The sequence below is a fragment of the Serinus canaria genome, chromosome 14 (assembly GCF_022539315.1).
Source record: "Serinus canaria isolate serCan28SL12 chromosome 14, serCan2020, whole genome shotgun sequence".
In the NCBI taxonomy this organism is placed as follows: Eukaryota; Metazoa; Chordata; class Aves; order Passeriformes; family Fringillidae; genus Serinus; species Serinus canaria.
The window spans coordinates 5,368,953-5,387,350 of NC_066328.1; positions in this window are offsets into that span (position 1 = coordinate 5,368,953).

Below are 18,398 nucleotides of genomic sequence, written 5' to 3' on the forward strand. Positions count from 1 at the left end.
ATTTATATTGTGCAAGAATAGCAAAATTCTATTACAAATTGATTCGAGTATTTATATTTAAGAGGGAATAAATTTTTAGTATATAGTAATGTTAAATGCATTTATGAAATAATTAAATAGGCATTTTAAACCATCAGCCAGTGATTGTAGCAGTGTGATTTGATTGTTTCTAAGCAGGAAATAGAAATCTTTTTAACTGTTGAGGTGAAGTCCAGATCTCAACATATGCTAACACTTTGTCCTAAATACATGAATAATACTCCTGCTGAATGTTCCTGACCCTTTAGCACTCCCTCCTGAAATTTTCTGCTCTCCAGCACAGGACACGAAGGCTCTGTCCTTTGAAGGAAAGGATGGTCACCTTTGTACAACCACCTGACCATGTCAATGCTGCCAGCACTTCACACTGCCTCCATTCCAGCACTGATTCCAAATCACTTACTCATCCAGCTGATCCAGAAATGCCTCCTATTTTCTTACAAATCTGTTTCTGCACTGCACACCACATCCTCCAGTGGCTCCTGTCCACTGTAGTTCTGATGGCAAATTCTTTGTGCAGGAAAGTTGGGCAAATCTCTGACGTGGGTTAGTGATAGTTAAAAAACTAAATACCATTAGCAGGAACATTGTGATTGGAGTCTAGGTATCCATTCCTTTAATTCTTGTCCTTGATTTTTCACTCCTTCCTTTCATTTCTTACACCCACTAACAGAATCTTCTCTGAAATTTGGCCTCTATGCTGTCTCCCAGCTCTGTCCCTCTTTGCCTTGATGCCCCACAGAGCTCTGGGCCATCTGGTGATGCTGCACCTGAGCATGGGATTTCATCTCCCCCATCCAGGCCATGGGACAGCAGGCAGAGGGGATTTCATCTCCCCCATCCAGGCCATGGGGCAGCAGGCAGAGGGGATTTCATCTCCCCCATCCAGGCCATGGGGCAGCAGGCAGAGGGGATTTCATCTCCCCCATCCAGGCCATGGGGCAGCAGGCAGAGGGGATTTCATCTCCCCCATCCAGGCCATGGGACAGCAGGCAGAGGGGATTTCATCTCCCCCATCCAGGCCATGGGGCAGCTGGCAGAGGGGATCCCCCATGGCTGCCCGGGTCAGTAGGGCTGGGGCTGGCTGCAGCCTCTCCACATTCCCTCCACATTAGTCATCCTAATGAGGAGTTAGAGGTGCTAGTGTCTTTAAAATGCCATTGAAGCCATGGGCTTTGTTTTTCGAGGCTGACCTGCTCCCCAGCCTCCCTGAAATGTAAAAATAAATCCAAGTCGGGCTGTTTGTTTTTAAAACACTCACAAGCCCGTATCTGTGTGCCAGGCTGAGCCTTCGGGACCCAGAGAGAGAGCCCCGTGTCTCCCTGTGCCACTGCCCTCCAGGAGAGAGATCCTGACCCTGGCAGAGCCAGAGGTTCATCTGTCCTGCTCTGGGGTACCCCCATGTTCAGCAGGGCCTGATGGCCACAGCTTAGAAAACTGTGGGAGGGAACTGCGGAAAACTGGAGGAAAGGAGGAGGGTGCTCAGCCCATCCTGTGCCCTGTGGCAGAATCAGGCAGACCAGGCGTGTTTCTGCCAGCCTGCTTGTTTCCTCCCTGCTGCAGGAAATCTTGCTTCCCACTTGGCTCCATTTGCTGCCCTGGCTCCAGCCTAGAGATGGCTTTTCCTGGCCAGTGCAGAACTCATTTCCAGCACCACGGATGGTGCTCCATGATGTGTGCAGGTGGCTGTGTCTATAATTAAGAAGATGTATAGCCATTTAATGGCAGAAGGGCAATTACACCAGCACACACCCTTAATACAGATGCACTAAACCAGCAGAACTGGGGTTGCTGCTTGTGCAGCTTATTCTGCTATGTTTGTGGATGAATATCCATTAATGCAGACGTGCCTCTGTGCCAGCAGGCACTGACACAGGCTCATGCCACTGAGTGTGCCCCACTCAGGCAGCCTCTTCTGGTCTTAGTTTTTGTCCTCCATCTCACATTTGCACAATCAGACACTTGCTGCCACAGTGATAAAAGTAGTTTGAATTATCTCATGGTGGCCATAAGCCCCCCACCAATTCCATTGTTCATGGTCCTTCTAATGCTTTGTCCCACTGCCTGTGCTGCCTGGGTTGTTTTGTACCTGGAAAGAGTAAAAGGAACCTTTATTTAGGGACCCAAAGAATTGTATCCATTGTCCCAGGTGCTCTAGATCAACATAATTGCAAGCCAGAGACTTTCCAGCTGAAGCAGGTGATCAGTGGCTCTTGCAAGCACCTTCGAGCTGAGTGTGGGGAAAGAAAATCACAAGCCTCCTGCGGCACATGAGACAGGAAGCCAACAGGCAAAAGCCATAAAATGCTGTTAAAGGTTCAAAACAAGCTGGAAAAACTAGGTTATTTGTTTGACTGCAGTGTATGGATTTAGCTATAGCAACTTGTTCCACAAGTAGTGGGATGGATGGAGTTTCATGCCCTGTAAATGTATTTTCTACGTTTTGTAGCACTCAATATCCTGCAATAACCTCAGTCTTTATGGCTTTTCTTTCCAGTGGCAAATGGCTCTGAATAACCCCAGTCTTTCTCTGAGCAAGGGCTGGACTCAGTGACCTCTGAAAGTCGCTCCAAGCTGCAATAATTCCATGGTTCTTTAATGTGCCAGCAATTTCCACAAAGTATGCAGGTATTTCCCACTTCAGTTTTTTGCCCCTTTACTGATTGGTGGTTTTTTTGAGACTGGTGGACAGGCAGACAGTGCAATAACCTAAGCTTTGTTCCCTCAGAAAACTGGGGTAAAATACATAATTACAGCATTTTCAGGGATGTTCTCAATACAGAGATCTTTGGTTTGATGATTTGATCTAACAAACATTATATTTTAAGGAGAGATTTAAATCCTTATTCCTTAGTAATAAAAGGTGGTGAACCCATTACAACTGGAGGCACCACAATTCAAAGATTTACATCCTTTAAAGTATATTTCCTAGTAGTTTTTCAAGGCCAAAATTTTTATATGACTTTCACAGGCAATCAAGACATCTAATGTCATAACTATTAAAAAAAAAAAAAGAACTGATAAACTTTAATTCTCACAATAAACCCAGGACTGTTTTGCTGAAAACTTGAATGTTTACACCTAAGCTGGTAGGTGGTGATCAGTCTCTGTTTACCATCTTTGAAAAGTCCAATGATTCTTTTTTCTCATCATATTTTATTGGACCCTGTAAAGTATAAAGTCAAGCATTACAGCGATAGACATCCAAAGTAAAAAGGGAATGGAAGGTACTTTACCAATCCAGAATGTGATCTGTGTCTATATTAAAGTGAGTTAGTGGCCTTTTTAGAGAAAATAATGGTTTGTATGTTCTGTCCCTCCCTGTATTGCACACTCCAACAGAGCAGTGGGATCAAAATCAGGTGAATTCTTCATTTAGCATAGCAATTGATCACCCTGCTGCTAAAAACTTCTAATTTTTAATTTAATTTTTTTTTTTTTTTTTTTTTTACTTTGAGAGTAAGAGTCACCTATAACAGCATTTGGCCACTTTTCTGTTCAACTGAGAATCCCAAAGAATTTCTGTGCATTTTGCCCAGGGAGTTCTTGAACACAACAAGAACAGAAACTTTCCAGTTAAGGTACCACACTGAGACTTAAGAGATGGTGCTTCAGTTCTTGTCTTTGTCACACCTGTGTCACACCTGTGACACCTGCTCTGCCAAGCACCAAACTGCTGACCCAGAAGACCACAGCAGACATTTAAGTTGGCCTTGCCATCTAGAGGCATTAGCTGTGTGTCCACAAATGTATTTCTCTGCTTTGATTGCAAGAAAGGGACACACAGATAGTCAGGTACTGTCCCTGCTAAACAAAATGCAATTTTTTCTGCCAAGTGTTTGTGCTTCTAGGCTAAAAAAGTATCAAGGAAACTACTGTGTTAAAATGAAAATTAATATAAAATAAAACATGAAAAATCTGAGTTTTTAAAATTTGAGCCATTTCTTCTCCCTGAAATGACCTCCCTTTGCCTGACTGCAAGGATGCTGAGTTTAGCTTTTGTGTACTGTGAAGCTGATGGCAGCCCAGGCATCAGCTTGAGACTCACCCTGCCACCTAACTCCAGCAATTTCCTTATCTCCTTCCTATGCATTCTTCCTTAGAAGAAAAACCTGCCTTCACAAATCCCTTCCTACTTTCAAGGCTCCACATTAATGATGACCTCCTCTCTGTCTGGTTCCTCTTCACCCTGGTCTTCACTTCATGCCCACACTTTAACAAACCAATGCAGGTCAAGGACAGCGTAACCAGGGGATGCCATGGCTACATCCAGTCTGTATCTGTCATATTAGAATAATCTGTTGTACACTGAGGGGTAGGTTTGATTTCTTTTCCAATGTGTTATTTACAATCTGGCAGAGTTCAGTACAAATGGAGGAACTGATCCTGCAATTTGATCAGCCCCGGCAGAGCCAGTGAAGTCAGAGGAGTCTGCACCAATGGATCGGATTCCAGTATTGGACATTATTCTTGTGAACTGTTTCACAAGCAAACCTCAGAAAATCCGTAGTCACAGAATGTCTAAATAAACAAGGCAAGTGACATCTTTAGTTGGCATTTTTATTTCATATGAGTGTCACAGCATTGGCTGAATTGATCCATTTTTAAGTGGCAGAGAAAAGACCCTAGAGAGAATAAAATAGTAGAAGTGAAACTGGTAACAGAGAGAAACTTTTAGAAGATAAGCTTGGGAAGACACACCTTTTGCTTCTTTTGCTTTGAAGTGTATAAAACTAGGTCCTAGAAGACAGAACTCTCTTTCTATCACTTTCAAATGAGAGCTGTGATTGTGCAGGGAGCTCTGGGCAGGAAGATCCAAGAATCAATGCAGTGTCCTTCAGAGTCCTAAGTTTGTATTTCAGGTCAGAAATTCCCAGTAAAATGAACAAAAGTATTTTCCTTTTTTTTTTTTTAATCAGAGTTATAAAGCTTCGTAATTCCTACAAGAAACTCATGAAGTAAAAGCCCTTTGGCTTTTGATAAAGATGTGACTGCTGAATTTAGCTCAGAGTAAGTTCTCCTATTATTAAGAATTAGACTTCAGTAGAAGAAAGAAGTAGTTTGATTAGAACCCCCTTCTCTCTGATTGTTCAGATATCAGCCCTATTGCCATTGTCACCCTCCTGTTTTCCCTATGCTATCTGCCAGACAGCAAAGCTGGAGATCTCAAAGTGCAAGCCAGCCAAAAACCCAGAACAGAATAAAAAATGATAGTCTTTTGTCATAAAGGCCTTGAGAAACAAATGAGATTTTTTTGCAACCTCCTTCTTAGGGTAGTTTTCAGAGGTAGATGCTACAGACATTTGAGCAGGAACTGAGTATTAATTCCTAGAAAACTGCTCCTGATGTGTTTTTTGAGGAGGAGTTTCTCACCCCAGCAATGCCTGGGTTTTGCAGCATGTTGCAGAGAGGAGGAAGATACCAATTAGAGTAATAGAGAGAGCAGGGCTTGGAGCACAGAGATAAACATCTGGAGAGCTCCTTCAGGCAATTGTGTTTGAAAACTTGAAAATAGGAGGAATTCATTTAACTGGGATTCTGAAATGGAACTGAAACTGGAGTTGTTTGCTGGTGGAATCACATAATTGTACTTCTTCCTATTGTCAGTGGCAGTTTGCATTCAGAGGAGTTTGGGAAGTTAGACTTTCAAGAACAAAGAAGGAGAACTGACAATAGTGTGGGAAACAGGAATTCAGCATTAATTAACATTTCCAGGTGGTGAAGTCAAAGCCAACTGTGGCATCTGACTACCATTATTTGTCCTCAATACTTAGCCATGAATATGAATTGTATTTAAGCAAGCTGGTTTGTTATCTGACTAGGAGACATTCAGCTGATGCTGACATCACAGGTAGGAACCTGCTTGGACACTTGATTTCCCTGGCTGCTCTGGAGGCTACTCTGGTGTTTTGGCAGACTGGTGGTGCTCATTATACCCCTTGCTTCAATGCTCAGAGTGCATTGATACTTCAAAAAGTTTTTCTTTAATATCTTAACAATCAGAATCTTCTACAAAAGCCTTAATGTGGTGATTCTAAAGGCTCAGTAGCACAGCTTTTTTATGTTTTGGTCCATAGGCTCAATAAACTCTCACCATCAAACTGGATGTTTCTGCCAAGGGTTTACTCACAGAGTCATCTGAATGCTCAGGGACAGGGGTTCTTATTTATTAATAGGATTTTATACTTCTGAGTAGCTTCAAGGAAATCAGTCTCAGGGGTCATCCACAGCAGAAGCTGAAGGAGCAAAAGCCATCTTTCAGCACAGCCCAAGCCCCAGGAGGCTGGGATATTTAAAGTTCTTGTCAGGAGCTTTCTATCTTTTGCCTCTGCTCTTTGATCAGAATGAGGAGAAGATTTTTGAGTGGTGATCAGCTGGGTTTCAAACTTGGGAAGACTACAGCTGCAAGTGAAGAAGAACTGGTGCTCTCTTTTGATGATTCCTAAGTGATTTAGCCCATCACAGCACAAAGTTAAGGCACTGACCTTCCCCAGTGCATGTGGGAAGCAGTACATCCAGGCAGTCTGGCTCCTTGATGTAAAAATGCCAACAACTTTTACCTGAACTGAATTACTCCAAGGTAGACTCTGAAGACTTGTTGAGAGTTCATATGGCAATGGTATTTTTGAAACCTCCTACACAAAGCTCTGTTCTAGGGTCTTTATGAGGTTCTGCTATTGCTGACTTCCTTGGATCCAATCATTGTCTGGTTTCTCAAAGAGTTTTTTGCTGACAGCAAGTGAGTTTCATGCATCAGCCACTTCTTCATCATCTTTCAGGTTTAAAATGGTGGAGTTCTGCAGAGAACTCATCTGAGAGTCCCTGCAAAGAGGAGACTTGACTCCTTGCCATTTTTACCCTGAATCTCGTAGTGAAGCCCTGTTCTGTTTGTTAACAACCAGAGGTAAAGTTGTAAAGGCCACTGAAGGTCAGCTGTGTGGACTTTCTCCATGCCTCTGCAAAACCATTATGCTTTATACTTTACAGCAAGAAATCCTATTTTAGTCATCCAGTGCTGTGGAAATTGTTTCTGATATTATAGAAATCAAGCTTTTCAAGCCAGTAGAAACTTCATCTGTCTCAGGATAACTTTCCTTAGCTCTAAGTTGCTTTTGCTGTAGCCTTGCATACATCTTTCAGAGAATGCAAGGCTGTGATGGAAATCTCTCTGAGTTACCACACCTTTTGTTTCAAATATGACTTGGCTTCTGTATCCATCTCTTTCTCCTAATAATTCCATCCTGACATGGTTTTTCTCATAGTTGTAACTTCTTTTTTGTCACCTCCTGGTACTCCAGGGGTAAGAGTCCAGGCAGCCCTCTGGAAAGGGCAGCCACTCACTAAAGCTGAGCTCCCTGAAGAGACTCTTCACTCCTGTCCTTTTGCTACAGGAGAGCCTGATAAGATACTGATTTTGTAACTTCTGTATTGTTCTGTCAGGCTTCCTTCCCACTCTCATTCTCTTTTATTTTTTGCCCTCTGATTTATTTCTCTGGTAAAACATTGACTCCTGCTCAAACTGGGAGCTGCATGGAGCAGCTGATCCAGTTGTGGAGGCTACCAGTTTGTGCTTGGCACTTGTACCCAGCCACCACCTCTCTGGGTTATAAAGGCTTGTGTTTATCTCATTCTGAGAAATCAAGATATAGAACTGAGAATCTTCACTGAAATGAGGATCTGAATGTTCTCCTCCAAGAATGAGCTTTTTTTTAAGGAGTTGCTATTCCGCAGTCAATACTGTTTGGGTGTTGCTAGTGCACTATAAGATCTCACTAGGCATTCACAGCACTAACACTTAACCAGAATTAAAGAACAAACCAACAATTAGGAAAAACCATGCATACATTAATTCAGAAATGGGTTATTCTATGGAATATTTCAGATTTACACAGGTACAAAATAAAAAATAGCTATTATTTGTTCTGGGAATTTGAGTAAAGGTAAGAGAGAAGAAAGGATATTTTCGAAAACTTTAGACTGAGTATATGAAAAATGCCTTATTAGTGCTAGGTTCTAAATCATGGACATACCTTTACAGAAAAAGGGTGGAAGCCCATGCCTAAAGGGGTTTAAAATAGCAGGAAGCAGTCCTGCACAGGTTACTCAGACACTCAGGACCTGAGGAAGGCAGACAATGCCTCAGCCAGCACAGGTACAGATGGAAGAGGGTGAACCCTGATGCCCTCAGGCTCACACAGCTTTCCAAAGGGGATACTCCTGTGCATAACTTCACACGTGGCCATTTGCAGACCTGCAAATCTACTGCAATTGATCTCTTCCTCTCTGTAGCCTATAATTTGAGAGCTGAAAATGATTTATAGTAGAGGGAGTGCTGTCTAAATATGAGAGCAACTTGATGTGTAAATAGGTTGTTTTTCAAAGATTCTTCCAACTTGCTACTGATCATCTCCCAGTCCAACAGCTCAGCACTGGTTTCAAGGGAGTAGGACAATTTTTCCAGTCCAGTGTCCTCATTTCTTGTGTGTCTGAATAATAATTTATAGCAGTGTCACACGATCCCAGAAAGATTACAGAAATATTACATTGCCAAGGTCAGTCTGTTTAAGTGTGTCTGTGCTCACCTGTCCCATCCTCTTGCCAGGTGTCACTGCCCTCAAAAGAAGGACAACTTTTTGTGAGTCAGCACTGGGGCTGCTGCAATTCTGTATTAAGGCAAATCCGGGCTGGAGTTATTTTCCTTCAGTGTATTGGGCTGACAGTGGCAATCTAGAACCTGGTTCCTCAGAGGATCAGATATCTCTGCCTTGGAGAGGAGCAAAGCTGAAGGTGGTGCAAGCTCAGACTGCTGATTTAATCTGCTGGCCCAAGCATGCTGGGGCCTGCTTCAGCATCAGATGGTGGCAGTGATGGAGAGGTTCTGGACAATGTGGCAGGGACTAGAGGCCAGGTAGATTGTTGGTCTCTTTTGCTGGTTGTGGAGAGCTTGTGCATGGTGATAAGCCATTTTTGAATCCTGCCAGGCAAAAGTTTGAGGACTGGCTATCTGGAAATCCATGGGACACCCTCAGTCTTCTACCCTAATGGAGAGACAGAAGTAGAAACACACAGCAGCAGGGCAGCAAGGAAGCGTGGAGGAGTCACAGCTGGAAGGACTCCAGCTGATTCCTGAGGACTTGAAGGAGCAGCTGTGATTTTGGGAATTGGTGGCTGAGCAGGGGGAGCTACATCTTGGTGAGGAGGTGGAAGGAGGCAGGAGTGGAAGCCCAGGCCTGAAGGGAAGAGAATCTCCAAGGTTAGGCTGAGGTCCTAGTGTGGATGGGCTCCTGAGAGCAGGGCAGCCCTGGCAGTGCCCAGGGGCTGTGCCAGGGTGCAGCTCCAGGAGGGATCTGTCTGTCTGTCATGTTCCTCCTGTGGATGTTGGGCAGTGTGTGCCCAGCCTTGGATCTCTGCCTCTGGTGGGGCTGGGCACTGCCAGGGAGCTCCACAGGGAGACCTGTGCCAACACATGTGCTTTGTGCACTGCCACAGTCACCTTCTCCTCTTTCTCTGTTGCATACAATTCAGGCTTATTACTTTTCTTTCCCTGTTATTTTGGTTAAAGGTCACTTTTTTGGGTAAAAAAAAATGCAACATGTTGTAACTGTCAGGGAAGCCGAAACTTTTCAAAGCTTAACTCTTCAGAGCACTTAGTACATTCCCACCAGAAAACATGATATGAGGCAACTGGAGGGAACCAAGACTGGTTTGGGAGTCATTTCTTGGACTTCAAGGAAACAAAATAGCAATAACTGTGAGAAGGACAAAGGCCTATTGTTCCTCCTGTTCTGGCTCCATCAGCTCTCTGTTCCTGCCCACAGGAGCTTCCTCGTTTTTTCACAGTTATTTTTCAATCCACTTCTTTCCATTTCCAAAAGACAGAATGTGAAGTGTATCTATTAAAAAATTACAAATCTCAGGTTTCCTGACACCAAGCAAATACTGCCAGAGCCCATCTGACAATGCCCAGGACTGGAGGATCCCTTTGGGAACACCAGCTGGCACAGAGGGGAGCAGGAGATGACCAGACCCAGCAGCAGCAAGGCTGTCTCCTCTTGAGACTGAGGGAATTAAGTCTTTTTACAAAACTTTGTGGAGAGAATCTTATTTTCATTTGTTTTCCTAGATGGATGGTGTGTGATTCTTCCTGCTTTATTTATGGAGAGATGATTTAGCCACATGATTAACTAACAGAACAACCAATTACACACATATTGTAGTAATTGTGTGTTTGCATACAGAAAACTCACCATGGAAATTACATGAAACAGGCTCATGTCAGTGAAAAGGAGGAAGAGTGACTGTTAGAGCAGGAAGAGTGTCGACCACATCCTCCTATACAGACCTGTCACCTTGCTTTACTTAAGCACTCATGATGGTTCTTTTCCCAAAACCACTTTAGGTGACATTTTAAACCCCCTGCAGTTTAATAGATGCTCACGTTTGACATTTATTGTATCAGAGAGTGACTCACACAAACTCCTTGTGGCCTGTGCTCATTGCTAAATGTTTTTACTGTGCAAAAGACACTTGAATGGGGATGTTACAAATGGGAGGTGTTTGTGTGGTGGCTTGCAGCCAGCAGAGCCAGTGTGGCCTCTGCTGCTTGGGACACTTCCTTCACCCTTACACTGGAAATAAATAAATACATATAGGTATTGCAGAATCCCCTAGATCAGTTGCTCCTAAGAAATACAAGTCTTTGAATATCAATGACATCCATGTTAGGAAGTTTGAATCATTCTTTGAAGGACTGGATAGCTTAATGGTTGAATCCAGGAAGCAGAAAAATAGGTTAAGTGAGTGAAAGAAGCACAAAATGATAGCAGTAACCTGTAGGCAATCTCAGTTTGTCCCAGAGGAATATTGTTACAGAAAGGCAAAATGGTTCTGAGATATATCTGGAATTAAAAATTCACAAATTCAGACTACCTACACCCACTCCCAGATTAATTTGCTGTAAGGTTTATCATCATCTCAGCACACTGATGGTGAGCCAGGAGAAATGCCAGTTAATTCATGAACAGAGGGGACTGGGCAGCAGTGTAAAGAAAATTAAGAATTCTGTGATTTGTATCTCACCCTAATGTAAAAGACCACCACCAAAATAGTTCTAAGTCTAATTTTTCTTTATGGATTTAAATTCATTGTTGTACACCAAGGAGGCAAATACACCTGTGTATCTACATTCTTACTGTCAGTGATGCTGAGAGAAGGAAAGGCATTTGTTACAGTCCCCAGAAATATAAATATATAATTAAGGTTAAAGATGGATGCTGAAAACTGATAAAGGGAACCAATAAAATCACTAGAGCATGTCCTCTGCATATCCTGGTCTTTCACAGAGAGCACAGGCTGGAGCAGCAGAGCAGAGGATCACACATCAGCTCAGCCTCCAGCAGCAGCTCATCCTGTGGGAAGAGCCCAGGACAGCCATGGGTGGGCACAGTCCCTCTCCCAGGAGCTACAGGAGACTGATAACAAAATAAATGCAAAGCTCACATGCTAACATGCTATGGGCTGTGCAAGAGACATCCTCAATTCTGTAGTAGGAGCAGTTCAGCACAGCCCATCCATGAATTCAGTGCACTTGAATTCAGAGGCTTTGGGGCTGTTACACACCCCTGGGTGCACCTTGCAAATCTCAGAGACCCCACATTCCTGGGGAATGTGCCTACACCATGGTCATGTTCAGCCACCAGCCTCAGGTGGCTTTTCATGTAGCCTTTACAACAGCCATGAAACAGGCCTGTGTCACCCACCCTGCTCTGGGCACCTGTGGGGACACAGAGCCTTCCCTGCAGAGCCAGCCCTGCCCTTTGGGTGCTCATTTACATACTCATTTACATACTCAGGAGTGATCTGTTCGCTGGGAGCTTTACCAGGGTAGGTGCTGGGGTGCTCACTGGGTGTTCTCAGTGTGGGATGAACCAGGAGTGCTGGGAAGGGCTCCCTGCCTCCCTGGCCATGCACGCCCTGCGTGGTTGGAAAGGGCCATGGGAAACCTGTTAGGGAAAAGCTTCATGTTTGCCTTGTAAAAGCACAGGTGAGCCCCATGTTAGGCACGTGGTGTTACTTGTTATTGCCTGGGACCAAGGTCAGGTGTGCCACCCCTTCCAGCAGTGAGGACCTGCCCTCTGTGCTGGTCCTCAGCGTGTCTGTGAGGGGTCAGGCTGTGCCCTACACATTTGCCATTTTTTCCAAAAGCAGCAAGGAGATTAGCTCCCAAATGAATACATCCAGAGTGCTCCATGTGTCACTGCAATAGTGTGCTGTGCAGGGGAGAAACCCACCATGTCTCCCCAGCAATAAAAGCTGCAAGGAGAGCACAACTGTGCTATCAGACCTCAGAGAATCTGATCTGCACAGGACAGCGTGCAGAAACCATGTCTCATCATTTCTGGTTCCTAGAGCATTGCTTAAAAGCAACATTTCTCCCTTTTGTAGAGTCCTTAGACATAATTGACTGTGTTTTATCAAGTTTCTTTTCTGTCTTCCCTTGTTTCCCAGTGGGTTGCCATGCTGAGAGCATAGGAAGCAGCCTCCTCCATTCCTTTCCCTCCTGCTCCCCCGGGGATCTTTCCCTCCCCAAATTGCAAGCAGATTGAGACGTCTGGCATCCAGAGAAGTGGGAAAACAAACGACTCTCTCACAGTCCCCATTCCACTCCCCGTGGGCCCAGCTGGGCTGTGTGTGCTGGCTGTGCACAGGCCATGAGCTGCTGCAGCCAGCAGCCCTGCAGGGCCCTGGGGAGCTTTGTCCCAGTGCTCCTGTGAGAGACACGTGCTTTGACACTCATTCTGGCCCCTGTGAGAGAGGCTGGACTCCTGAAAAACTGCCTACCTTAACTTTACTGCTTTTTATTTTTTCCTGTTCAACAGGCTGCAGCATAGTGGATTAAACATCCAGAAAAAAGTGCTGTTGGAATTTTTTGCAGCTTTCAGTGGTTCAGATGAGACAAGCAATCAAAGGGCAAAACAGAGGCATGGCTTTTCATTGCTGCTATAAACAATCAAACTCAGACTTTGCACCATGTAGAAGGCTGTGTTATAAACAAGCACGGCTGCTATCATATTACCATCCCCAGGCTGATTTATATAAACTGCCTTCTGAGCTCTGATTAGCTTCAAACACATGTGCTGTATAGGCAGAGCAGATTGCTGGAATAAAATTTTCAATAAGACTTCTAATTATTCAGGTGCCTACTAGTGAGAAATTTCTGTTCCAGGGAAGTTGCACACAGTTTCTGAAGTGTTTTAGGGGAAGGTCGTTCAGCAAATGAAGATGGACTGGTATTTCTCTCTGAGGAGGTTGTATCTCTGTGCTGCTCAGGCTGCACACAAGTCAGGAGCAGTAATTGTTCTGTGGATTGCTGGAGGGGCAAATAAATGCATTGTAAAGTTAAGGTAGAATGCAAACATCTGCATCAGGCCCTTTTAATTTATTCTATGAAAGGAATATTTACAGCCAGTGAAACCCAAGGAGTTCTCAGGCATTTGTTCAGAGGTCATGATCGGGACTGCTGTAAGTGAACATGCACAGCTCAAACTCTGCTACAAAAAGACTTTCTGTCAAGGCATGTCATAGAAAGACACTCAATAGTTCAGAATAGTTCAGAAATCTCACAAGCCCTTGATTATAGACTTATAGCCCATGATATAAACCCCTCTTCTCCAAAAGGATTTCTGAGGCAGACTCCCTCTGTTTTTATGTGCAGAGCCGGACCTACCTATGGCTGAGAATATATCAACTCCTGCCTGTTCAAATGGCAGTGCAGTGGGGCTGGGGGCACAAGAATTAAACGTTATAGTGGAGGGGCAGCTGCTTAGAAAAATGCTGCGAATGGCTAGGAAACAGCTGTCCCAAAATAAACTCGGGAAGGTGCAGTGCAGCGCTGCAGCTGAGCCCTGCATCACCAGAGCAGCGCAAATGTGCGAAACGGGCGAGCCTTTATCAGGCAGAAGTCCCCGCTGGCCTGGATTCCCCTGCAATTGAAAGCAGAGTCATCTGCAACAATGGGAGCTTTATTTATCCCGCACAATTGCTGCCAAAGCAGTCCTGGGACGTCCATGAGACTGCTATGAATATGTTTGGAGCGGGATGGATCTGGCAGCGCTCTGCGAAACTGCTGCCTCACCAGTCTCAGGTCTGCCGGCTGGCTGGCCTGACTGGCAGCTTTTGGGCAGAGTTGCTAAGGAAATTTTAAAGCTTTTAGGAGCCTGAAATGGCACTGTTCGGCCTGCCTGCCCCTGTGGAGACTCATGATTGCTCTACCCTCTAGAGGCAGTGGCGAGGATGTAATCGCTGCTGTTCTGGGAGCCGATGGAGCCTGGCAGTCGGGGCTGGGGATGTGCCCGGCCCGCATCCCCAGCCGCTCCCAGCTCCCGCTCTGCTGGGGGTTTCGAGCAGTAATGCAGAAAGAGACAAGGCAAGGGTAAAATGGGAGTCGTTTTACATCCTTCGTCTGAGGGCTCCCAGGACCCCATCGTGAGATTGCCCGGGTTTGTTCTTTATTCGAGGTAGAAGTAGGTGTGTTCCAAAGGAAAGAGTATTTAAGTTTTTCCTTTGTCAGGGATGTTTGGCACTCCTGATGCCTGCAGTGCTTGCCAGCAGGGCAGAAATCCGTGGCCATCTGAGTGTCCTACTGAACTGTGCTTAATCCTGTTAGCCTCGCTAATACGACCTACTTCTTCCAGGACTAAGAGTCATCCGGGTTTCATGGGAAACAATCATGAAACTAAATCTGCTTCCAGCATGTAGGACTCCTGAAAGAACAGTCTGACTTACTGACAAGCCAGGACTCGACACCAGAGAGGCAGCAGGACTGATAAGTTCACACCAGAGAGCAGCTCAGCAGGTTGGAAGACTTTTCACTGGACATTATTACCAAGCTTGCAGAGCCTGGGGAGCAGTGAGAATTTGGGAGCATCAAACTGATAACTTATCTGAAAGACCACTGCCTCAGGAAAGATGGAGCCCTTACAGCAGAAGGACTCAATGTTCTACAAGAGCTTGGGATGAGACTTGGGAAAATACTTCACTACCTCGTGGCCAGGGTCTTTCTGTAGGAGAATCTTTACTGAAAATAAAATAACAGGAAGGATTTTAAGGGGAATAACCTTTCCTGTTTTGTGAATGTGCCTTTTCTTTATGCAGTCTTCCTGGCCCTTCACTACATGAACCCTCCAGATGTGAGGGCTGAGACAAAGCTCAGACAAGATCAGGATGGCTTTTGGTGAACAAAAAGAAGTAGGGGACAGCAGAACAGCATGGCAGGTACTCTCTGAGGTGATGCTGACCTTATTTCCTAATGGGCTGAAAAGAGAGAGGCAGTAAGCAAATATGAAAGGATAAAAGGAAATTTTATATTAACTGTCTACTTGATCTCTTCCCAGAGTGAAGGTGAGAACCTTCTTGGCAGCTTCCAAGTACCCAGGGTTCTGTTCCTGGGTAAATGTAAATGATGCATTGTGGAAAAGCCACTCAATTCCAAGGTTTGAATTTGGCTAATTAGAGGAAGCCTGTTTCTTAACGTGTGACCCTTCCCATGAGAGGGGCACACTCAGAACTGGTACACCAGAGCAAATGCAGATGCCAGGTACAGCCTGAACCTGAGAACCAGTCTCCAGTGGGTGGTTACCCTGCTCCTGAAGAGAAAGGCTTCTGCTCTGCACTGCAGTCCAAGCTCAGCCAGGTGGGAGATGTACTGAGCACAAGGAACTTGGATAGGCCCAGAGTTAAAGCCTGGAGTATTGCAGTGGCAAACCCCTGACATTCCAAATGTCACACACTTCTCAGCAATGCTCAGAGGCGTCACCTAAGTTTCTGTGCAATGTTCAGTTGTCATTTCTCTCTGGAGACATGCAGGAGAGCACTGTCACAGCCTGCAGGGCCACCAGTGTGAGCTGTGCAGGGCATGGGAGACCTTGGAAGAGTCTCCCTCATTATCAGAGGCTTAAGAGAGTCTTTGTCATCCTGATACCAAGAGCAATAAGGTGATCAGTCAATGGAAAGCAAAGCTTGTAGGTTGACAGTGGCTCAAAAAATATTTGGCAGCCCCTAAAGTGTTCATCTCCCTCTCCCATCATCACCTCCAGTTTGCTTAGTGCTGTTTGCTTCTCATTTTGGTTTAACCTTCCATTAGCTCTGGCATAGTGGCAAACTGTGAGGCCATTCCAAACCAACCTGCTTACCTCTTGCCTGGGCTCCTAAATCCCAAACTCAGATATCTTGCAGGGGGAAGAACAAAATGTGCTGCTTTATTAGGAGACTGTAGGGATCCACAGTGCTCCAGAGAAAAAAGCTCAGCAGTGGAGGAGGGTGGAAGGGCTGGCAGAGTTTGTGGGAAGGATCAATAGCAGAGATCAGAGCCCATCTCTTCTGCCTTGTTTTAGGCAAATCACTCTCTAAATGTGTCTTGCAGGGCTGTCCTGAGCAGCTCAGTTTGTTGCAGGCAGCTGTGAAACAACACTCAAATATCTATCGAGGTGGTGCTTGACAGTGATAGCACAGCTCAGTGGTGGAAGCTTCTCAGTGGGGAATGGATTTGTGGAGGGAATGGCAGGGGAGATAAAAGGTCATGAATGCTGAACTAGAAATGTTGCTATTGGTATGCAAAAGGATATAAACCAATCTCTTAGTATGAAAACATGGTAAAATAATGTAATTTTCATTGAGCAAAGTGACACAGGGAACTATTTGGAACCTCTCTTCAGTCCTCCCAGATTCAGAAGTATTAGACAAGTAATTTTATTTGCCTGTCACAGCTCATTAGGAGAGGACATGGCATGCTCTGTACCCTCTCTGGTTCTAAGATTGGGCTTTATCTCATAATGTTCTGTATGTGAAAGTATCCTGATCTTTGATCAGCATTAGACCTACACAAATAAAGTTAGAGCAATTTCACTGGACATTATCTCCAGAGAAGGCAGGATTAGGAACAAAAGATCAATTTAAGGTGCATTGACAGAGCTGGATGCTGAGCTGTGTCTGAGTGTTTCTCTGAACTCTGAGCAAGAGCAACACATGGCTTCTGTGCTGTTTTCCAGCTGGTTCTGCTCTGCCTGGTGACTAATGTTACACTGATCTGGTGGAATAACATCAAGGATCATATGAAAATAGTCCTTTAAGTACAGTTTGCTACCAATCAAGTGGCAAATGAGGTGAAAAGCTTGAAAGAAACATTGACTCACCAAGCCAAAGCTGTTTGGGCTTTGCCCAAAAGTTCCTTTAAAAACAAAACTGCTTGGAGTCCTCAAATCTCTAACAGTGTGCCCCAAATTAAGACAGTGTACAGAGTGATACAGACTGTGCTGTAGCAGGATTTCTTGTGTGTGTGTGTCACTGCTGCCCAGCAGCCAGACTGGGTCTGCTCCTCCAGAGGCTGCCCCTGGGCTCCTCTCCCACCCTGCTCTGGATCAGGGATGCTGCCCAGTGCCTCAGAGGCTGCTGTCAGGGACTGGTGAGATAAGTGGGATGACTCACTCCTCTGCTCTGTTCAAGAGGGGTGTAAATATCATACAGCTTCTCTCCATTCTAAAAGAAAAAAAAAAGAGATTTTATGGGGTTTCTGAGCACAGCACACGGCAGAGCCACAGGCAGACTGCATTGCATCCCTGTGAACTCGCAGATTCACTTCTATTTTATGGGAGATATCTCTCATTTCTTCCACCAAGTCAGGGGAGAATCATCTTCTTGTCCACCTCCCATTCTGTCCTCCACAAAAATGTTTCACTAGAACTTTTCTGATGGTGTCAAAACCTGATAAATGGCCCATAAAATGCAGCACTATCAAAATATGAATCAGTCACAAAGGACCTCACTCATGGTGAGGTGACACAGATTAAAAACCAGGCTGGGGAATTCCTGATGGATTTTCTGGAGCTTCATCTGGAGCTTCAAACTTCTTTTACTGTTCTGCAAATAATAGAACAAAGAATATCTTTATTTGTGGAACATAACAACTTGCTTAAAACAATACAAGCAAATGAAAACACAGCACTGCCTCCTTTTTTTAGTAAGTTTGCAAACCAGCATGGTCTAGCCATTCATCCTAGAAAATTCAGAGGAATTTGAAACCCATTTCCTTGGCAGCAGAATGGAGGACTGAATTAAATGGGAAATGCAGCCCTGGACAGCAGAGAAGTTCCCCTCTGGTATGAGACATAAAGCTCACATCCTCAGCTGCTGAAACAGAGGTTTGTACTGCACCAGGATCTGTCTCTCTTTCTCAGGTTGACTCCAAAAGTGAAGATGAAACAAAATAAGAACCAAGATACAAATAGAGTAATTTAAGCACTGACCTGTGACTGATTTGGACAAATAAACTCCTGTCACCAAATGTCCTGGTAGGTGAAGGTGCC